Source organism: Falco cherrug, chromosome 3 (genome assembly GCF_023634085.1).
Source record: "Falco cherrug isolate bFalChe1 chromosome 3, bFalChe1.pri, whole genome shotgun sequence".
Classification (NCBI taxonomy): domain Eukaryota; kingdom Metazoa; phylum Chordata; class Aves; order Falconiformes; family Falconidae; genus Falco; species Falco cherrug.
Window position 1 is genome coordinate 29,250,730 of NC_073699.1, and position 23,858 is coordinate 29,274,587.

Sequence of the window (23,858 nt, forward strand, 5' to 3'; positions counted from 1 at the left end):
TAAGATGGTTTGCTGTTCCTGTTCCAGCCAATATCTGTTCACTATCCTATCACGCTATTCTATACGGTGATCTTTCCGTTCCCCTCTTCATTTTCTTTCCCTCATTCACCTCCACTCTTGCCTGTCCTTTTTCTTCATTCATTTTATGAACTTCAGTTCTGTAATTCCATTTCTCTGTCCCAAATCTCACACACAGGAAAAACGGCCAAGACTCTACCCTACAAGTGGTTATATTCTTCTGCGTATCTTACCCAAATGAATACAACAGCGCCATTAACGCGCCTCAAGCGACATGTCTACGTTTGTGGTACTGGAGCCTAAGTAACTCACCTAGCTACCGGCTTTTGCAAGCAAAGAAGGAACTGCTGTGATTTGTACACAACATATCAAAACTCCAATATAATCTCATTGCTGTTACCGTCATTTTCCACTTCCCCTCCCTGTTTGCTGTAATTGCCTGCTCGGTCATTTCAGATTAAGTATCTCACTGCGGAATGACTTGTATTCACTCTTAATTTGATGTACTGGAAGTAGTCCTATTGACTTAAATGGAGCTGCGCACAGAAATAAATGTAAGTATACGTGCAAGCTTTACACAGAGCGTACATTGCAAATCCCGTGGGAAAAAATGACACATTTTATTCATCTCACAGTATCTGCATGTGTTAAACGCGGGTTGGGTAATTAGTAACTTTTCCCAGGTAAGCTTTTGGGTTTCATACCAGCTTAACAGAAGCATCACTAGTCACCTACGTGGACAGGATAAACTCCCAGTTCCAGAGAATCCAGAGATGACATAAGACACTATGAATGATTAACTAGATGGGGGGGGAGGGGGGGACGACCACACGGTTTAAAAGCGATGTAATATTAATGTACGCAAATAATTCTTCAAATATGCCAGAGGACAGAGGAGGGGGATCTGGAGCTGGCCCAGAAGAGGGGTGAGGGGCAGCGAGCGGGCTGTGGGAGAGGGCAGCCCCTGAGGCAGGGCTGCGGGGGGCGAACCCCGCGGTAGGCGCCGCGAAGGTCGGCAGCGAGAGGGGCCGGGGAGCCCCACGGCGGGGCCGGGGCACCCCACAGAGGGCCCGGGGGAGCCCACGGCACGGCCAGGGGAGCCCACGGCAGGGCCGGGGCAGAGCGGGGCTCCAGCCGCTGGGCGCCGGCGGCCGGGGCGCCGGGGGCTGCCCGCGCTTGGCCACGGCGAGCAGGGTCGCGCCGTGAGGGAAGGGCCGGGGCCGCTGGGGGGATGCCGAGGCGGGCTCCATCTCGGATGGCGAGAGCGGCGGCAGGCAGGGACGCCTCTGTTTTACAGCACGCTTTGCCTCCTCGGCGAGTGAATCGGCGCTGACTGACCCCACCGAAACGCCTCAGTAGTTCGCTCTTGGCCTTGCGCTTTTACATTTCAACGGGTGTGAAAGCCACGGAGGAGTAAATAATTACCGCGCTGCTGCCGCCGCTGTGGGCAGCGCCGCGGAGTGCCCGCGCGTCGGCCCAGCGAGCTGACCGCCGCCGGGGAACGGACACCGCAGCCGCCCGGCCCGCGCCGAGCCGGGCCAGCGCCGAGCCCCGGGGCGGCAGGGAGCGGGCAAGGGGGAGGCTGCCCCGCTTCCCACCACCGCCGCGGCCGGAGGGGGGCGGCGGGGGTCCGGGGGGAGCGCGGCGCCTGCTGCTTGCTGGGGCCGCCCCGCCCCGCCGGCCTCCGGGAGAGGGCGAGGGGGCGGCACCGCCGTACGGCTGAGCTCAGCGCGTCGCGGAAACCAGCCAGCGGGCACCGCCTTCCTTCGGCGGGCGGCCCCGGCCTGCCCGGCCCCGCACCGCCGGGCTCGGCTCGGCCCGCCCGGCCCCGCCCCGCCCCGGCAGCGCCGCCCCCTCCGTTCCTCTCCCTCACACACACACGGGCACACAGAGGCACACAGAGCCGCTTCCTGCGCGGGGCCGGGCCCGGGCGGGCGGAACGGCGCCGCTTCCTCCGGCCGACTCGCAGGTACCGGGGGTGGGCCCGCGGCGGGGCAGGGGGCGCGCAGGGGCTCGGCGGGGGCGCGGGGCGTCCCCCGCCTCGGGCCTCCGCCGGCGGCCGGCAGCCGCCGCCCTGAGCGTGGCGGAGGGCGAGGGGGTGGAGCGGAGCCTTGGAGCCGGAGCCGCCTCTGGGCGGGGGCCCGAGCCCGGGTGGGAGAGGGCTCGGGTGGGTCCCAGCTGCGGCCCGGGGAGCCGCGGCCTCGGGGGGTCCCGGCGGCCGGGGGCAAGTCGGCGGCGTCCGCCGCTGCTCCTCACATTGCTGGAGGGTGAAGTCATGCTGCCCATTGTCTCCCCTCGGCTCCCCCCTGGCGGAGCGCGGGGCCCGTCGTGCCCCGAGCCACGGCGGAGGAGGGAGACCCGGCCGGCCCGGGCTGCCCCCCCCCCCCCCCGCCCCGGGTGGCTGCGGTAGCGGGGCAGCCGCCGGGCGGGTGTCGCTTGGCCTCGGCGCGGCGGGCGGGGATGCGCAGGGAGGAGCTGCCGCCCGGGTGGGCCGCGGCGCCGCGGGGGGCCCCTGGGCGGGCGCCTGGCTCCCGCCCCCCGGCAGCGGCGTGGGGCTGCCGGCGGGGCCCTGGCGGCTGCGGCGCTTGAACTTGCAGGGCGCGGGGAGAGCAGGGCACGCAGCTCCCGGCGTTCGGCGCACCCCGGGGGACAGGGTTCGCACACCCCCCCCCGAGAGTGCCCGGTTTACCTCTCCGTGCTCCGTTGTCCACCCTGGACGCGGAGGAGCGGAGGGGTTTCAAGTGACCGGGGATGTTGCATCTCGGCTGTCGAGGCGGTGGGGGGACGAGCGGGGGTGACAGCCGGCGGCTGGCCGTGCGTTCCCTTGCACAGATCCTTCTGCAGAGCTGGGACTTTTCCACCTGGCAGTGCACTGTACACATCGCAACTACTGCGGGCGCATCTCGCAAGGGTAGGGAAAAACGGATAACAAACAAGTCTGAGAGCCGGCGTGCGTGTAAGCGGGCTGGAGGGGCGATGATTGGCACAGGGGACGTGTCCTGCCTTTCTCCTCCTGCTCCAGTGCTCTCTGACAGAAAGGAGTGGGGCTTTGCCAAAGGGCTAGTACTGGAGTGGAGTTATTGGGATACGCCAAAGGGATTGTAGTAGAGTGCAGTTATTGCTGAGCAGAGAAATACAAATTTGAAACCTTCGTGCCCTTGTGGTCGCTTATTGGAAACGTGCCTGGCTTTCCCTGTGCGGAGCACAACAAATCTTGTTTCTGTTAAAATACTGTAGTTGGCGTTGGTACTGATTAGTGCTTTATCTCAATTGTTGTCAAGGACAGTGTTATTTTTAAAAAGCAAAGGGCAATGTGGGAAATAGGACTTGCATGATTTAATTCTGTAGACAAAACTAATCATAAATTCATGTTTAAAAATTCGACTTTTCCCCCCTCAAAATTTTTTTGAAAGTAATTCCTCTTGTCAGTCAAACCATACTTCAGTGTCTGATTAAATGGTTTTTACTAAGTTCATTCGAAAAGAAGGTTTTCAGTTTAATATCCAGGTCAAAGTGAGGTATAAATTCTGAGTTGCCCAGCTGACAGAATTAACCTGCGTGCTTAGAAATGATGGCTGTGTAATATTACTTAACAGCTCCCAAAATCTTACCATTATTTAACTATGAACACTTAAAGCTCTCAGGAGGCTGAGAAGGCACCTTTTTTTTTTCGCTTGCATGTGAACTAGGCCTATTTGGTCCAGAAAATGAAAGTTTCACTTTTGCATAATAGCAATAATGTTACTCTTAAAAATGTATTCAGTAAAAAGCTTACATATGCATAACTCTTCTATATTTGTATTTCTTGAAGTATGGTAGAGTTTCAACTGTGTTTTATATGATTCAGTATTTATAAAATGATGAATTCTAGCTGTTGTGTTGTGTTGTCAGCTATTTTTGAGTTTGAGGACGTCAGATCATTATTTCTAAAAGAGGGGAGCTGAAATGTTGCATGTGTGGTTTTCTTCTCTCCCCTTAAATCTACCAAACAAATGGCATATTTCTTACATAGAGCAATCATCAGATTCTGATTAATTATGTTAGCTCTGGCTTAGGAGGAAGATGCTTGACAGATGTATTTGTTTACCTTTGTAGTGTGTACAAATCCTGGTCTCTCCATTAGTAAATGAATCGTTACAACTCCCTTAGCTATGGGATTCTCAGTTAGCATTAATATATGCATTACAGAAACTCATTTTATGTGGAAGTTACCAACCTGTAAAAGAGCACAAACCCTTGAATTCTTTTGGCGGTTGGCTAGAGCCTTTTGTGATTAAAAATGTGTATTTTTTTCCCCCTATTATTAATTAACAGCATTTAGCTGCTACTCCCCACGACAAAACTTCAGACTAAATTTATTCAGTGAGTAGGTGATTCTTCCTAACTAGTCCAGTTTGGTGGGTTTTTTTCTGTTTGCTTGGGCCTTCTTGGTCCTTACTTAGTCTTACTAAAGTATTCCTTAGAAGGATTCCCCCATACCTTTCCAGCGAAACTAAGCAGGATGCCTGAATCTTTTTGCAGGACTTCTGAACCCAAGTAAAGAGGTGCTGAGAAAGATCTTTGAACTCTGAAATGCAACTATACTGTTCTGCACCACTGTCCTCTGATGGCCTTTAGTCAAGCTTGTTTTCCCCATTATGGGGTCAGTTTGCTCTGGCCCATGGTCAGACATCCATAATTAGCTTTGTGATTTGTTTTCTGAATTGTATGTAAACACCACATACCAGACTTAATGGAATGAATTTTAATACCTGGCTAGGATGGATTGATGGATACATGTTTTAGGCTCTGCTCTTCTTAGTGTGATTTCTGGTTTATGGCAGAGTTGCCAGTCAGTCTGGTTCTTTGGGTCAGCAAATGCTCTTTGAAAAACTAATAAAAATATTAATTCTAATACTGGCTTACCCATAAAGAAGTTGATTTCAGATTTTTTTCATTTTGCATTTGTCTTAGCTCTAAGTTTCCCTTGTCCCCTCCGTGTTAACTGATGGAAGATGTGTAGCCGAATGCATCAGTGTACATAACACAGCTTCCAGATACTGAGAATGGTGTCGGATCTTACATTACTAAAAGCATCTGAATTGCCTGTGGAGATAGACTTCCGCCAAGAAGGTAGAAAACTGCATGGAGTCTTAAGAGTACTGGTTGGTTTTAGTAGTGTTGCAGTGTACCTTTTTTTTACCCCTCCAGAGGAAGAATATGGAAGAGGCTGTGTCAGTACCTCAAACAGTTGAGTGGTTTTTTTTTTAATTTTCCTTTTTTTTTTTTCTTTTTCCCACAAGAGGAGACTTCCTTATATTTCTGAGTCTCGGAAGGGGAAGTTTTATCTGTGACTTAGTCTGTTGTTAGTTAATTTCTAGTAGTTTAGCCTTTAAGTCTTCAGTGAAATTATCTCTAAGGGAAAACAAACATCTTTTGTGTTGTATATAGATTAGATTTCAGATAGTGTGCTCTGCTTTAATTCAGAAAGAAGTAGAAGTCCAAATAAACAACTGAGTTTGACCTAGAGAGTAGAATTCAGAGTAGGATTTCAGTCTTCCCTCTTAAGTATTCACTTGAAGGTTATGTCAGATTTCTTCTGTTTTAAACTACTTCATTTCTCAGTGCTTTGTGGCAAGTTATTATGTAAATAGGTATGTAGTCTATTGCTGCTATTTATGGATCGGTAGATTTCTTCCAAACTTCTGTAAACTCATGTTCTCCTCATTATCCCAGACTTTCTTGTAAGTTTGGTTTTTTATTTGATGAGAAGAGACTTACCTCATCTGAGTCATAAGGCGGCATAGGCTTCTTTGTTCAGTGATCTCTGTTCCATGTACATTTCTGGCAATTCTCAGGCACTGCAGAACTGTATTTTACCCTGGCTTTGATTGCTGGTCCTTCTCTGGCTTTGGTTGCTTGTTTTTTCTTTTAGTGCAGACACTGACTCAAGGATCCCAAACAAAGCAATGGATATCTATAAAGAACTGTAAATATTATATGGGAATAGAATATTACAGGGTTCTACTAGGATTCTTCTTCCTGTTGTGAGCATGGCTTATACCAGCTGTAGCACAGCCGTTTGAGTTCTTCAAAGTAGAATTCAGAGAAGGAAGCAAAGCCCCATAGCTGAGTTGTGAGATGTCATTTGTGATACCACCCTGAGGTCTTTCCGCATTAAGGCAAGTGAGGAAGGCCTTGACTGTGTTTTGCTTCACTTTCATGGAAGTCATGGCATACTTCTGAGAAGAATTGACCCTACCTTGAGGTTTATCCATCCGATAAGTAGGAGTGCTTCCATTTTAGATTACTTTTTTGCAATGGAAAAATTACTGTAGGTTTTTCCACTCTTAACCTGTGGATTGGAGTCAGTCACCTGCTGGGTGACTATTAGTATCTCGTTGGACAGGTAGCCAGCACACTGCAACTGTAATTGCTGTTTACAGGATGAGAATAGCTGTAGATTTATGTTTTGGGTTTTTTTTCCTGAAGGGTGAGTTTCCAGCAGGTTCACTTCATATATCCAGATATACTGTAGCAGTCTGGAAAGCTGGTACAAGAGTTCCTTTAACCTAAAGCAACTTAGCAAAGAGATATAATGAAGTTAGCGTTAATTTAAGAGTTACATATACACAGGTGTTTCCTCAGGCATTGAAACTTCCTCTCTTTTAGAGGCCAACATATCCCCTATAATGATGTTTTCAGCAAGACATTTGAAGGGCATCTCGCAGAAATAAATGTTTGTACCAATTCAGTTTGGTATAGTCACTTGTTCTTGCTTCCTAAGTAGAGCACAACTCTGTTAATGCAAGTATCCTGTTATTGTTCAGCACAAACTGTCATTGTGGGACTATGTCAGTTGTGTTCTGTTTCCATTTATAGTTGAGACAAATTACTGTTAAACAAACATTTTTCCATAGGTCCTTTAGTTGCTCCCATAAGGCAGATTAGAGCTGTTATTCTAAATTGGAGCCTCTGGCTGTCCCCTTCAGTTGTTCATTTAGTGAATGAAGAACTGCTTCAGCAAGAGGACTAGCTCTGGAGAAGCTGTCTGCAGTAAGTATCAAGTTGCTTTGTTCTCATGTTTCACTGATGCTGCATATCCTTACTAAATAAAAGTATCACTTTTTAAGTTTCTCAATTAATGATCAGATTTTTCACATAAAACCAAACTCTGCAAGCTGCATCAAGTTAAGCGAGTTCTGGTTTTATCTGAAAATGCTTAATCTGTAAGACAGTTCCAGCTGTACTGTTCAGTCCACTGTTAAAGACTTTTGGTGAGACAAATTTACCTGGTGTATGTTTTCAAGAAATGGTTTGTAGGGAGTGCAAAGTGGGTACAGCACCTCAGGGGATCTACTGAACAGTGGAACTTCAGGTGGGACTGAAGGTTTTAGTTGAGGCATGGGGATTTTACAGTGCTACCTGGCTAGCATTTTGGATATGATGACATTGTGGCACTGGTGTTGCTGTGCCTTGTTTTTATTTTTAAGTATTTATATAAAAGTAGCCTTGTTAACTATTTGCTCTTAGACAAAAACAAGTCTTAGCATCATAATGGTTGCATTCCAGAGGAGAATACTGTTGGTGGTGCCGTGCCTAAATGTGTCATTCATCCATTTCCTTTGCCAAAAGCACATGGTACACAGGACTTACAGTATATTATGTGGTGTACAGGACTTACAGTATATTTCAGTGAAACTAGACAAGGGGAGGGATATTTTAGCAGATCTGCAGTATCATCAGTCAGAACTCAATCTCTGGAAGAAACTTTTAAACCATTTTTTTAAGGAAATAAAAGGCTTTTATTCTGTCCAAATTAGATCATTGATGAGTGCTTCAGGCTTTCTATGACCTGAAAATCAGGAGCCGTATGCTCAGCCTGCTGCCACTCTTCCTTCTATCAATATCTGATAGTACCTTGACGATAAATGTTTTAGTAAGTATTAACTGAACACCTATATGGGGTCTGTACATGATGTGAAGATGCAAGTTTGTTGCAACATACTTCTCCTGCATATCAAAATGCTTAATTTAGGGAGCATCCAGTTGTCCTTCAAATGTCTGACAGTGGAAAGGATATTTGCATGGGAATAAATAGTGACTATAGTGAAGATGACCCAACTGACAAAGGTGAAGCTTGCTGAGAAACATTTTCTTCTGGTCAGCCATTGGGAAGTACCTTACTTTGGGTCTGCCTTTTGCATTTCCATAATAAGCAATCTAATATGTTGATTAATGCAAAGAAATGTGTCTGCAAGGTGAAGTGTGTTCAAGGTTAGAGACTTTAAAATTTTGTAGAATGTGTACTGGAAAAATAACTTGTTATCGAAGACTTCACTGTGTGTCCTGATGGAGGTGCTCAGGCTTTGTGTTCCTCTATCTGAAGTCAAATCTAAACAGAATAAAGCCTTTAAAATTACTACTTTTTTTTTTTTTTTTTCCCCTGAGTGGAAGGCCTTGCTTCAGTTTCTTGAGAAGAGCAGGAAACCACAATACCTTCTTAGTTTCATTTTACCTGTGAAGTTGTATCTCGTACTTTTTGTTTGACTTTGCATTTTCAAAAAAAGGGAGTCAAGCTTTCCTTTATATGACACTGCTAAAAATACATCGTGGGAGACCAGGAGCCCTTTTACTCAGGGTCAGAGATGGAGGTATCAAACTTCTAGATCCTTTTTAAGCAAAGGGCTCTTTAGTGCTTGTAGCCTGTGAAGCCAGGCTTTTGCTTTCGTGAAGTGTAAGATTCCGCAGTCAGTGCAGGTTTATTTGTGGGACAACACAGAGAAGAAATCTGCAAAGCTATTGTTCTCACTGTTTCTTTTAATTTCACAGCACCATGGTTTTTAAGCCATCTCCATTTGGCCTGAGGAATTTTTGTATCTAGTGACCAAAAAGTGTTTTCCTCCTTAGTTCCTATCTGACTAGTTACTTTCTTTTTTGTCCTTTCCTTCTTTCTTCCCCTTCCTGTTCCTATTTGCTGTCACCTTCTCCCCACGCTCCTTATGTGGCAATGGGCCAATGCGCTTTCATTCAGACTTTGTCTGTGGTGGTGGTGTGTAGCTGCAGAAAAGTAGACTTTGCCTTCTGTGACCTGACACCAGGGAAAAATTCAGCCAGGGTAAGAATAGAAGAGCACCCTGTAAGCTCAGCACAGGAGTCCTGAGTCTTTCCATTATTAACAATTAAAGATGATTCCAAGACGAACTAGGCAATGGATTAACTAACTAGTGAAGAGAGAACAAGGATAAACAAAGAGAAAGATCCTGCCTTGCAAGAATTCAGGTTATTAGGGTTGCATGCTGACTTGCCTGTCTGGGAAAGGAAGAACAAGCTCCCCTGTTTTCAGTGTTAATTTAGTAGATAAGGTATATGATGTGCCAGATAAACTTATCTTTTGCTGTTGAATTGAAGCTTTGGAAGGAGGTGGTGTTTGCTGGGGAATTGGTTAAGAAATAGAATCATCCTGTTCAGTCCTGCCTGGCACTGCTTCAGCTTTTTCTCTAAAACAGTAAGCACTGAAAACTGTTTCTTCCCACCTCCTACACCCTGTCCTTATTATCAACATAATGTCGTGGTTTGATCTAGACGAAGTATTGTTTAAGTAAAATATGAAGCAAGTAACATGATTTTATTCTAATTGGGTGCTTTTTTCTGTTTTGTTTCGGAGGTTTGAGGTACTGCTGTATGTTTTTCTTAGGGCTACATAATCATATCCTTTTTCTTATCTCAACGGTCATACAGTATCACCTTTCTGTTTTAAGGGTAACAAATAATTTCGAAGTCACAGTTTCAACCTAAGCAATCTCCACAAGCTGTGGGGATCTTTGCACTGAATGCCTTTTAAATCCATTAATATGGAAATGGCATATGCACAATTAACATAAAGCCACAGTATACTGCATTTGTGGAAGGGATTCTCTTAAACCTTCTGTAAATTTGCTTTTGTTCATCTCTGGTCATTAAAAGTAAAAATAATAAAGATGTATTTTGATATGATTGGTGTTCCTCCTGGAATGCGTCAAAACACACCTCTAAGAGTAGGCAGAATAATAGTTCTGTTGTGGTAAAAGTCATTCAGTAAGAGAACAAATTAGAACTTTGAAAAAGGAGGTAGCTTCCTGTTGGCAGTACAGTGAACAAAAAATACAACACTTCATGGAAAGCCTTGGTAGATTGATGCTTTTGTCTCTAAATAAGCGGTGTAGGTACTGAAGCTCTCTAAAATGCAGTCCTTCTGAAATTGGAACTAGTCACCTTTAAAGTTCAGCTCTCTGAAATGTGTGCTTTGTACAGTATTACTGTAGACTAGTACTTGAATATGGGTGGGTTTGGAGTATTTGGTGACGAAGATAAAACCTTGTTTTGATGATTTGCTTTCCTTCAAAAAAGGGAGGTGGTTAGATACACCTTTATCACATGACTGTCAGGTCATCAGAGTAGTTGACTGGAGTATGGCTTTGAGTATTGTCTAACTCAATATGTACTTGCACTAACTTTTAACTCCTCTAATGGGCATTCTGCAAAACAGTGCATTTTGTAGGTGAAGAATGGCTCGGGTTTTCGTACTGTGTAGAATGCAAGAACTCTTTCTGTTGGGAAGACAAGGAAGATGCCTTCAGGATGCTGGTAGTTTAACTTTGTTCCTCAGAAACCATGATAATTAGCACACTAGAAATAGGCAGGTATGGCTTCTACAGCAATTAGGTGACTGACTTGCCCTGGTTTTGTAATGTGGAAGATTGCACATGTCAGAAAAGTGAAAGTGATTCTACCATTGCATGCAGTTTATTGTCATCTTAAGGTTTCAGGTCAGATTCTCAAACGTTAAGAAATGCTAGAATTAAGGTTGAAGAAGCAATCATAGTTTGATTTCCTTTTGTGCCCACCTTTATTAAGTTACAGTCCTTGATAATACAGCTGTGGGGTAATTTTTGGTTTCTTTTTCTTTCCTGCAAGAAGCATTCCTAAGAATTTGCCCTGTCCGCTGGGGAGTCCATCTAGGTTGGGCTGCAATAAACTTAGTCTCTAGGGCATTGTTTCATTTAAACAGGTTTGGAGATAGAATGTAAATAAAGCAGAAAACTGAAAAGATTTTCTTCTTGCCCGATGAAGGCATTTGAATCCTGACCATGTAATATCAGTGGTATTTCTTGGTTTGATGGGCTGATGGTGTGTGTGTGTGTACACAATTGATGCTGAAGGTATCTTTGAACGTATAATTTGCTGTGTAACATATCCTGAAAAAAATTAAGTTCCTGGGTATCTCAGATCGGGCACCTGAGGCTGATAAATAAATCCATCCTTAATCATATGCTTTAATATTGTATCTGTAAATAGGGATAATAACCATGCTGCCTCAGTGGGATGAATATGGTATTTGAGTATTTCAGCAATATTAATCTTAACATAACAGTGCTCTGCAATGGGCTATGAGGAAATCAATTTCTGCTTTCAGTGTGGCATTATATGCAGTATTTTATTACTATTTTTTTTAAGATAAGGCGCATGATGAGTAGGAACAAACAAAATACTGAGTAGTGACCTGGTAAGTGTGAACCTGGCCAAGATTCTACAGGGGCAAAGGGATAAAAGCCATGCAATTAAACTGTCCTAGTGTACTTCAGTTCTCATTTCCAAACTCCAGAGCTTTATTCTGTTTACTTGATGAAGTTATTTCCAATCTAGTTTGTGTGCTGTTTCCTAGCTGTTAAAAATAATAATTGCAATCATATCAGCCGGTTTGGAAGCTACTCACTAGGCAGACCGCTGCTATTTGAGCTAGTGGTGTCTAATAATACTCTGTCATGCTTTATAGGGATCAACCCTAGACAGTATGATCCAAGTACTTACGCAGGGGGTTTTATGGATGTCTTTGGATGGTGAAGGATGAGCGCTAGAGGAATGGCTTTGACAGTACAAGCCACTTCTGCTTTTTTGTTTGTCACCAGCATTGTACCTTTTACTTTCTGCATACTTAACAGTGTTTTACCCAAATTGTGTTCACATTTAGTTGTCATGATTTTTTTTAGGAGATCTCTTAGCCAATCTAAATTAATATCCTTTTCAGTACCTAACCTGATTGTGTCTCTCTCATCTCATTTGGAGATGCTTCCTCTCTGTGTTTCCACTTCAACTCCTCTTTGTAGGGTCTCTTTCTTATCTTCGCCCATGCTTGTTAACTCGTTTTCCTCTAGTGTTTGTGATCAGCCAGTCAGTTCTGCCTCACTGGATTTATGAGGTACATAGTCTCTTACTTGTGCTAGAGTTCCCAGATTGCTTCCCTGAACAACTCCAGTTGGTCTCCTCACTCTGTGATCCCCGTTTTTTCTTATTTTTCTCTCTAGCACTCTGATGGAGTGCCTGTTCAGCCATCCTAGTCCTGTTTTGGTGCAGGATTCAGCCGCTGACTTCAGTTGTTCAGGATGATGTCTAAGCAAGTTTGTACTATATCCATTCTTGTTTTCACTTACTCTTTCCCTCCAGCCCCCTTTCTCTCTATGAGTTTAATCTGTCCTCTCCCTATTTAGTTGGAGTATCTTCCACATTGCTGTTACTTAGTAGTGGGATCTTGGAAAGGACAGGTCAGCTTCCTAGCTTTATTTTCTGGTACTTTGACCCAACATATTATACACGTGGAACTGAAGGGAAGGAAGATTCTGTTCAGTTCTAGGCTGGGTCAAGTTCAGGAGATTGTAGCAGATAAATGATCGATGATTTTCAGCAGAGTATATATTTTTCTTCTGTTCCCAAAAACTTGCAAGCATGGCTACATTCACATTGCTGGAATGCTGATAAAATGTACATCCTAGATACACAGGCTAGAATTCATATTCCAGCTTCAAAGTATGCTACTGCAAAACCTTTCCAGAGAAAATATTGCAAGTTTTGGATTTATTTTCTTTTCTAAGATAATTTTCTTCATTAAAGTGTTTTGGATTTTTTTGAAGTGTGGGGTTTTTATTTGTTATTGACTTGAGTAGTTCAGCTGAAAAAAGGGTGCTGAATATCTTGGTACCTAACTTTCAGCCCAGTTTGAGAAGATTCTAAACATCTTTGGAAATAGAATCTTACAGTGGGAAGTGTCAGGCAGTCAAGAGTTACTAGCCTTTCTTTTAACAAGAAATTAGTGTCTCTTGAAATAAATGAGTTACTGAACTGTAAAAATGAGGTAAATCACAATGCATTTAACTTATTACTTTAGTTTCTGTTTTCAATAGCATGGTTATATTTTTCCAATTTGATTTAATCTGACTGACTGCTTACATTCTCCTCCCCCATAACATCTGCTGTTTAACCATGAGGTGCTATATCTATCCTTGCTTTAAGCCTGCTACTGCTTTTTGTAGGACTGCTGTACTCTTATGCACTTCTATCTGGTCTGTAGAGTAAGTTCTGGTAAATGATTGCCATTTGGGAGTTAGTCACACAGAATAGTGTGGCAAGCTGCTTTGGAAGCTTAGCTGCTATTGTAAGGACATTAATTTAGCAAATAGCTGCAGTGGTTTAAAATGTTAGACCTGTTACCACGTCCTATTATTAATGTCCTCCTCTTGGAATTTACTAACCTACAGCCATCAAACGAATGCCCCTGCTTCCATTCAGATCTGGAGATGTAGCTTAAACTGAACATTTGACCTCACTCTGAAGAGCACAGGGTGGCCCTGTTCTGAATTTCTGCTGCAGGTAGGTTAACACAACAGAGACGGTATGGGCGAATACTTGTACTAATTCGAACCTGTTAAGCTAGTTCAGTGGGGGCTTCATCTGTAGGACTCCCAAACTACATAGTGAAGCCTGAAGCGGCTCTATACCAGAGCCTCTTGCTCTGAATATTGGAAAAGATGCATTCCCTTTAGTTGTCAACATTTTTAAATGCAGGGAAATAACTTCATGTCTATCTGTGTCCCTGTAAAACGTGTCTGCCACGTTTCTGTCAGCTTCTGAGTTGCTTTGTGCTTTGTTGGAGGAAGTTATGTTAAAATCTAAAAACCCTGCAAGCTGCCTAACTGCACATTAGTATAATTTTGTAAATGTATATTTTTTCCTGCTGAAGTAAGTTTCTTAGTTATATATAGTTGAATTAGTCTTCAACAACTTCAGGGATTACTGTAGCTTAAGTGATAACTGATCTATGAAATAAGAAGTAAGTCTGAATTAAAACTGAAGGCACACTGAAAACAAATGATGTAGTATCTTACAGAATTCTGCAGTCTAGCTTAAGTTCTGTTTTGTTTTGGTTTTTTTAAAATGTCATGTCCCTAGATATTTAGCCATTTAATTGTACTGTTGATGTTGATGTTGAGGATTTTCTTCATATATTTACAACTTGGAAGTGACATCAGTGTTTTCCTGGAACTGTGATTGTTCAATTTTGTGCTTAGGATAGAGCAGTGCTTGCTAGTACTGGGAATAATACCCTGTGGTTGCTTTCCTTTTGTAAAGTAGTAAGATGAATATTAATGTATATGTTCTAGCAAGTAACTTAAGGAAATGTTTGAAAGATCCTCTGTGCTGACATAAAGCTCCTTTTTAAGAAACTTAAATAGCTTTTCAATGAAATTATACACCTGCTTCCTCTAATGTATTTGTGTAACTGTTTTCTTTGGAACTGTAGGAGGAAATAAATGGTTTCAAATAAACATTGAAGCTCCTGACTTCAAAGAACTTCAAAAGTGAAATAGCTTCACTTTCCTTTCTCAAACAAATAAAAAATACCTTGTTACATGTTTTTTATTCATGTGTATAAATCTAAAGGGAGGTTCATCTTGGGTCTTTTACAGGAAAAGAATTATTAGTATAGGACACCTCCAATAAGGTTATGTTAGGGACACGGTCTAGTGATGGATTTGGAGGGGTAGACCCTTGATGATCTTGAGGGTCTTTTCCAACCTAAATAATTCTGTCAATTAGTGTTGGAGAAGATTTGCTGGATTTGTTTTCATCTGTTGCATATTTTTTTTATGGTGATGTAAAAAGAAAAGCTCTCCTCGGGCATGAGCTCCCTGGGTGAGAAGAGACAGTACAGCTAATTTTTTCTGCAGTGATGATGCAGGGCGGTGTCTTTTCTTCTTCAGTGACTCCTTACCTAGAGTATCCCAAAAATAGACTAGATAGCATCTGTTCTCATGCTCTGCTTAACCAGGACATTAGTTAAAGAGTATAATTAAAACACAATAGTTTTTACTGGTAAAGGCTGCTTAATCAGGATGCCTGCAGATACTCTGTCTTCAGGTAAGCTTATGTATATGCATAGATCAAATGTTCAAAAGTGGTGGATGCAGATTTGTTTTCGTTGTTCTTATTATATAACTACAGTATTAAATGCTTCTGAGATTCTGTCTTGTTTAGATTTCACTGACAGTTGATTTCTTCTGCAAATACAACCTGTAAGGACTTCTTTCCCTCATCTTCTTAGGATGCTGCATGTGTATACTCTTGCCGTGTTTGTAAGTGTATGTATAGCATTATCAAAAACTTAGTTTGCTTTGGTGTATTAACAAAACTTTTCATTGAAGTGCGCTCCTTTAATATTATGCTCTGTAATAACAGTGCTTTCAGTAATCTCCTGGAAATAACATAATTTTTAAGATGTCGTATCAGTTCAGCTCTACTTCACAGCAGTTTTTTGGTGGGTTCAGAGACTCATTTTCCAAGGCCATGATTAGTGAAATATTTTATTCTTATTGACAAGCCAGACCAGATGTGAATTACAGGTAAATACAAGGACTATGTTTGATATACCAAGTGCTCTCCCTAGCTCTCTAATTGGTCTGACTTCCTCTTGCTTTTAATCAGGATGCCTTATTGAATGTTACAGCATCAAAGCTGTTAAATTACTGGAAAATCTCTGTCACAGCTAGATAAGACTGTACTTTGTTTCATTAGAATAAAGTTAACTTTAATTTTTTTAAGGAAGCTTTTCTTCATAACCTTGTTTATTCGTTAGAATAGGCTAATATGTTTACATCGTAATAAAGTACACTGCTTTCCATCCTGTATTTGGTATTTTGTGAAGGATTTTTTTTTTAAAGAAGAACAACACATTTGTTAGAGAACTGAAATACTACTGTATTTTTATATGTCCATAAAATTTTAACTTCAAGGTTATGTTTCATTTAATACTTGTAACAAGTTTGTTCCAGGTTAAAGGGAGCTTGCATTCCTCACCAAAAATTGGATACAAATACTCTTCTTAAAAGGCAGCACTTTGAATTGCTGGAGCATTTTACATTCAAGGCATCAGTTTAAAAATTTTCTGTCTTGCCAGTTGTGGTTACAAACTGGTTTATAGCTAATCAATGTGTTTCCGAGGCATTTAAAATAATGAGGAAAAAAAAAAAGATTTAGAGTAAAACTAATTCTTTTGCATAATTGGGTTGCTATTACAATACTAGGTTTTTCTTTAACTCAATGATTTTGATAAAAAGTGTGGGCTATTTTAGATGTTATGTGTAATCAGAGGGGAATATGGGAATTTCGGGGAGTTACTTTACCCGGTGCTGTACAGGAAAACAAAGAAAGGAAATTCACTCGGAGCCAGAGTGTGGTACCTGGTTTGACTGTGCATACCTGGTCAGCTATCTGAGAAATGTTTGTAATATGCAGAGTATCAGAATACTCCTGCTGTTAATTCCCCGCTACACTCTCTTTTTGTTGGTAGCTGGTATAGTGATTGAGAGGAGATCGGATTTCCCCTCTGCCTTGAAAACCAAACCAAATCCTTTCCCTTCCCCAGCCCAGACTGGGAACGGAGAGAAGTTACACATGGGGTTGGGGAGACTCGTTCATTTCTGACCCCTGCAGGTGGCCGCTGAAAAATTCGGAGACTGGGATTAAATCACTGAAACGGATACCAGTGTCGGACAAAAGCCATCCCGCATGCTCCAAGGGGATTCGATCGCAAGTTTAATAATGCTTCACAAATGAGAAAAAAACGTGCTGTCAGTTTGCTGAAAAATTTATTAAGAAAAAAACCCATGCCTGTTCAGGATGCGGTTCTGTTGTTTTTTTTTTCCTGCCCGTAGTCTAGTCTTGATTATGGGGGGAAAAATATTTTAGTCCAAAATTGAAATTCAGGTGATTAGTGTGGTATCTAGTTGGGTTTATAGCCTGGTTCTGTTCTTCTGTATCTGCAATTAGACAGCAGTCTTAAAATGCCCTGTGACATCCTGAGTCAAAATAATCTGACTTTTGACTACCATTTTAGGTTTTTGTGGAATGATATTTTCTTGAATAGTTGGCCTCTCTATCTTTACATGGTTATTTTTTGCTACTCTTAAAGATGAGATGGGAAAATCCAGAAGAAATGGTGCTCAAGGATGACAGGATTTTGTACTTGCATGGGAGAGTTATTTCAGAACTTGAGATTAATTTTTCTTGTTGTCATTGTATCTTATTTCTTAAACTTCATTTAAGGAATTCTTAGTGGAATATAAATGCAGTATCAACAGCGTATCTGTAAAACAGAGGCTCAGAGCTGTTAGAAATAAAGCCTGTCATGTGGCAAGGCTGGAAAGAAAATGAAGGGTTCGCTGTAATTTGGCAATGATGTTTATTTGGCAGCCCTCCCATCTTTTCTTATCTTGGCTGGTGTTCCGTCAGTCCGTGCACTTATATATGATCACTTAAATTCCATTTATTCAATAGCCAGCTGAAAATGTGATGCATCAGAAAGATTATGAAAGAGACCTGTGATATACCATAATAAAGAAAAAGACCCAAATTTGTTTTCCTTTCTGAACAATCCACGGTTATTCTACTATCTGTTAAAACTGTGATTTTTAGATCAGTTTGTCTATTGAAGTTTCTGTCACTTTAAAAGAATGAATCTTATGTAAGACCAAAAAATTTCATGGTGTTTCTTCTCAAGGTTTATTATTTCAGTCTGATTCATTTCCTGTTTTCTGCTAATGCACTGACAAAAGCAGAAACAAGTATCCTTCAAGTATTTGTAAATCTAGAAAATACGTAATTTACTGTATTACAAGTGGTTGCATGTAGCTGTAGATGCAAAGCTTTACACGGTATGTCTGTCAGTCTCTGTCATGTGCTTGCTTTCCCAGCTAACCCTGCTGCTCCAAGGCTTCACATCTCTTTAGGAGGCAGCTCTGTTCAGATCTGACAATGATGAGGATAAGTTAGAACTTCTGTTCTTGTATCATAATGTGAGAACAAGAAGATATTCGGTAACGTTAGTAGCAAATTAAATACTGATTTTAAAGGAGTAACTTTTTGTTGAGCTCTGTTTCATTAGTCTGTTGGGCTCATTACCATAGGCTTTCTTTGGGATTCACAGCATTGAGAGAGATTTGATATTTATATGGAGGGCAAAATAGAAAGGGCTAGAACATACTGGCAGGGAAATAAACTTATGTTTTGGATTTGAAAGCAGCCTGAAACACTGAAGAGTTCATGATTAGGGCATGGGCCCAATGGGAGACTACTTTCACCCATCCTCCACACCACGGAGTCTTAGGTGCTCTGGAGACAGGATCCTGTACTTGTGAAATCAGTGCAACTGTCCTTATGTTCTGGTGAGGGACCCTACCTTGAGGGTAGGTCAGGAATGTCTATTATTTAAATAACAGTATGCTTTTTCTTATGGTTAGCGATACCTTGAAACATACTAAAATTGTAACATTTTGATACGTTCTTGTAAGATTCATGATGTTTGAGTAAAATATAGGTTGGGCTTATCTACTACATATATATTAAAGGTGTATCTAAAGAGCATGCCTTGCATAAAAGCTAAATCTTGCCCCTTTCAAGCAAGTATCTGGAAAAAGACAAACACTTCCAACAGGGTATTGTTTAATGAAGTTGTGGTTCATGCTGTAATTCACAAATTTATGAATTAGGAGACAGTTGGAGGTTTGCAGTTTCTTTTACAAAGCAATCAAATTAAGTAATTGCTTAAATGGCTTTTTAAAATTAAATTTGGGATTACAGTGGTATCATATTTAAATCCTTTTTGAATTTGTATTTCAGAATTAGTCTGCATGATAGTATAGCAGGCTTGGTCTTGTACGTATTTATTTCTCTGTTAGAGAAGACTACTTCACTTGGAGAAGTAAAAGCAAGGCCTTCGAGCTTTTGAATTCTTTTTGTAGTGCGCTTTTCTGTGTGTAGATTGTTTTATTAGGTGCTTAAGTATAGAAGATTTCTTATAAAAGTACCAACCTTTTTCTTTTATAGTTTGTGAAGTTAATACTGGAGATGTCATTAAGTTTTTGGGGTTGTTCTGGTCCTGTTTATCAAGTATTTGTCTTTTCTTCTAAATACGTCGGTCCTTCAAGGATGAGAAAGGCTTACTCTTAAACGGCATTAAATACATCCAGGCTACTGTTACAGACCATGTGTTTTGCTGAGCAAAGGAAAATTTAAGGGCTCTTTCTCCAGTGATGTCAGTCATACGGAGGATATTGTACTGTAAAATGAACAGTGGATTAAAGGGAGAAACATAATCTCTTTGTACTGGCATAGTTCATGGATATTTGAGAGACACTATGGGGATACATAATGAGAGGAAAAAAACATTCTTTATTTCTGCTCCAAATGGTGGTGGGATTTTTTAAGGAGAGCCATGGTGAGGAGAGACTGGACTGGTGTGCTACGTGTATTACAGTACAGGCAAATAAATGCAAGTGGTGAAGTTACTGTGGCTTAATGCTTACTATCTCAGGTGCAGGAGGCTGACCATGCGATCTCAGGCTAACTGTGAGAGGAAGACATGGTCTCCTCTGGCCGTTGTCAGGCTGTTCTGTGCCTTGTCTCTGAGAGAGTTTGGCAGGTCACATTCTCTGTCTGCCTCGACCTCCTATGTGTAAAATAAGAATGACATGTCCTTTTTTTACATGCTTTGTTTTTAGAATTCATACTATATCCAGAAAGACACACATATGCTAAGTGTATGATGTAGTGGAAATGGTCTTGGTAGGTATTCATTTTTGACTGGGACTGCTATCATCACACAAGCAACAAATCATTCATCTTTTTAGGAGTGTATGGCTGTATGTGTATACAATACTTGGAACTGATGGTACCTTCTATAAATAAGATGGTTTAAAACTTCACATTATGAAACCAGGCATTCAGGTTTTTTATTATATTTCATCCAAAATGTGGTTGGTCTGAAACATTTCTATTTTGTGGCTTAACTAGGATATTAAAACCAACAAAACCACCAGATACTGTTTCTGAGAATGCAGAGGAAAGGTTTCTTATTGTTTAAAAATGTAATCCCTTGCAACTGCTCTGAAAAAGTTATGCCTGTATGTTACAGCGGAGGTGGTTGTCTTATTTTCTTTCTTTTTTTTTAATTTCCTTGAGAAGCCTTGCTCCATCTTTATTCTTTCCCTGTGAAAACTTGCAAAGAATGTCAATTTTTTAGAAAGTGGTTTTGGGCATTTTCTTTAAAGACTGGTTGGTGTCACACGTAAATTCCTAACTATTTCACATACAACCAGACTTTTTTAGCTGTTTTAGCAATTGGTGAGATATTTAAATTTTGGCTCCCAGCTGCCAGGCATCAAGTCATTTATGAGAGAGCCAAGTGAGAAGGAGGAATGCTTCCCCTGTGCTTTGTCTCAAGCCTCAACCTGGCAGAGAACCAAGTGGGAGATGCGTGCCTGCAGAGGAGGTATAGAAAAAGGTGGTGGGTAGAGGCAGCAGGGGAAAGGGGAGATTATGCACTAAGTGTATGCCTTTAGGAAGAGTAGGATGAAAAGGCTGCACGCTGGGATAGAGGAACTGAGGGTGATGAAGGCTGAAACTACTGGAACAGTTGTTTTTAAACTTTTTAAAGATCAAATTTCCTTTCTTTTTATGACAACTTTTCCTATTCCCAATATATTTCCCTTCCTGCCATACATGTATTTTTGTAGCTGTCAAACTTGATCGTCTGCAAAAGAAAATGATGGAAGGAATGAGGGGACTATTCACAGGTATTGTCCTCAACCCCTGCTAGGTATTGGCCAACATCTGGGCCAGCACAGTGTTACGTGGGTTTGGTTCCTGGGGAGGTTACATGAAGCTTAGCCCTGGATAGCCCTCTAAGCTGCTACCCTATGTCTGCTGTTGCAGGAACATGGGTTCAGTTTGTTGTGTTCCTCCACCGAGGTGTATTGCATAACCCCAAGTTCAAAAAGCACTGCAGCAGACGGTAGTCTCCTCGAGGGAAGACATTCTAGGTTTGTTTTCCGGTTTAGAAACCCATTGGGGAATATTTACCAAATCTGTTACGGGGATAGAAGCTTCGAAGAGAAACTAGTTCTAGCTAATGCTAGCTAAATCTTTGCATTTGGTGCCTGCACATTACTAAATTGTATAAAATTTGTTAAGAGAACATTCTCATGCCCTAACAACAGAAAAAAATATTGTTGACATTTGAATAATCATAGACAACAACCACATTATTTGGATGATGCTGGGGTATAAACTTAGGATAGAAAATGCTAGAATGAGGGATCTGTGGTAGCTTCATTTGTAGGGTATTTGTGGTGCTGGGCAAGGCCCTTATTACAGCAGGTTTTTTGTTTTCCTGTATACCCATCTTTAGACATTCAGGTGCTGATCTGCAGGTAGCTACTGCTGTCAGCGCTCAGCAGGAGTTTTGAACCTATACAATCTTATACCGACACAAAACAGCCTTACAACTTTGGCAGCCTACAATATCTTGCTAATCTTACTTTGGGTGGCACTTTTAGCTTTGGTGTCTGTTTCCTGTTTTGAAAATTTGGAAAAATAATCTTCCATTGCGGAATTACTATGAAGATTACACAGGACTACTCTAAAGATTGATTTGTTGATTTTTGAAGCCACTAGTCTGGTAAAAATAGCTTATAGACTTGTGTGGTATTTGTGAATTCCGTGTTGTATAATGTTGTAAAGCAAATAATATATAATACATAAGTTACGGGTCCTCATTTAATAGGGAAATGAGGAATAGCCATCCATGGAATGAGGATAGCTGCAGAAGAATTGGTATGTCTGTGTGGTCTTACGGGAAGTTCAAAAGCCAGACCCAGCCTTTAGGATACTTTTCATCTGGCTTGGTGCCCTTCTCCCTAAGATCTGGAAGTGGCTGCTAGAGCACTGAGGAGCATACAAACAGCAGTTTTCCATCTTCTCTTATTACAGTTCACCTACTGGTGCTATGTTGCAACTTGTCCCTGTAGCAAGCAGTCAGCTTCTTGGGTGGGAAGCAGCTGGCCCCACTTGATCTGCACATCTGCCTACAGCACCCTGGCAGCTGGATCCCTGTTGTGGACAGGGGAAGAGATGTCCCAAAGTCCCTGAAAGCAGTGACAAGGATCAGATGCTCACATCCAGCCATCGTATGTGCTGAGACTGGACGGGCACTTGCATTGCGTTCCAGTGCGTCAACTACACAATCAAGTGGATGGATAGAGGATGCTGAATTTCATTTTCATGGCCAGTTTGCATTCTGGTTTCCCTAATTTTTGAGCACTCAGATGTGCAATGTTAAATGTCCAAACAGTTCTTAATGTAGTTTTGTGTACCTTTTGTTATCCATAGACTATTTGGTAATGTGTGTCAGAAGCATGTAACGTATTTACTGGGGCAAGGTCTTTCTGGGGGCGCTGAAGAAGGGTAGCATTTTAGCACTTGTGATGTGATTATAGCAGGCATAGCTGTATTGGAACTTTTCTGTAGCATGGTTAAATACACTATGGGAAATACTTGATTCTACAGGAGTATCATCATCTTACTTAATACAACAATTTCATTGTCTTGGTTGCTAGAAAGACTTGGTAGCTCACCTTTCTTGGTGTATCTTGATACTCTAGACATAAATTTAAAAGGTGTCAATATTAAGATAGAAAGTTAAAGTAGGAACCCTTGTCGTCACAAATGCTGAAACACAGGCATGATCCAAACTTGTATATTATATTAATTTCCTTCTTTATTATCAAGCCAAACTTAAGGAGTCACTTACACAATTATTTTACACCAGGTTAAGACACTACCTAATGAAAGAAGGCCAGCTTCTAAAAACCTGTACTGCTATTTTTCTTACTGTCCTGAGAACAACTTGTGTCGCATCCTCCCTCCCTTTCCCTTCTCTCTGTAATTAGTATGCCTCATTGTTATTGGTGAGGTGAAATTAATGAACAAACAATATTGCATCGATATGCCAGTTGTAGACACTTGTGACATCTCTGGTAGCTTATCTTTCACTCCACCCATTTCATTTCTTCTGTCTTTCTCCTTTTCCTCTCCCCTCTTCTGTCTCACATCACAGTCCTTTCTAGGTTCCACAGGTGACTATATGACTGGATATTTGGAGGATGTTAAATAGCGAGGAGAGGGATTGTACCCAGACAGGGAAAGCTGTTAAATTTTAATAACTTGCTAGTTGTTTCTCACAAACTCTTTGCTGTTCCATTGAAAAGCAGCAAATGTAGCTGAAGATGCTGTAACCTCACTAATGGGGAAGTCTGGGCAGATACAAACTACTCCAGTTATGTCTAAATTTAAACAAAGCGGTATCTTTTTGAAAGTAACTGTTATCTTCCCAGTGTGGAACAATGTCAGCCTGACCTGCAGTTATTTAAAAAGGCTGCACTCAGTGTACCTTTCAATTTGAGTTAAGGCTTGCTAGTAGAAGTAAATAATGAAAGTCTTGTGATGGCGAGCTGGAACAATTTGTTTTCAGACACAGCATTTGACATGAGAGTTGACTTGGCAGATTGTAGTTTATTTACATTTATTATTCATATTCTCTACCTGTTTTGATGTTAGAATCCTTCTGAACTTGCCTTGGCTTTTCTGCCTGCTTAAATTGCATTGCACAGCTGTCACAGTTACACAACTGTGATAGCTACAAGATGATGATTTTC

General features: G+C 41.7%; 1 protein-coding gene across 3 annotated transcripts in view; it reads left to right on the plus strand.

Moving 5' to 3' along the window:
- The first annotated feature begins 892 nt into the window (after positions 1–892).
- The window catches only part of RNF19A (ring finger protein 19A, RBR E3 ubiquitin protein ligase), a 58,415-nt gene continuing 35,449 nt past the window's right edge, over positions 893–23,858 (plus strand). The window contains exons 1-2 of one of the 3 annotated variants that reach the window (XM_055703986.1): positions 1,871–1,987; positions 13,569–13,680. The gene's annotated coding sequence lies outside the window, so the exon portion shown is untranslated. Of the gene's footprint in view, positions 945–1,837; positions 1,988–13,568; positions 13,681–23,858 lie in introns of those variants that run through there. The other 2 variants (XM_005445374.4, XM_055703985.1) reach the window with 2 other exon arrangements.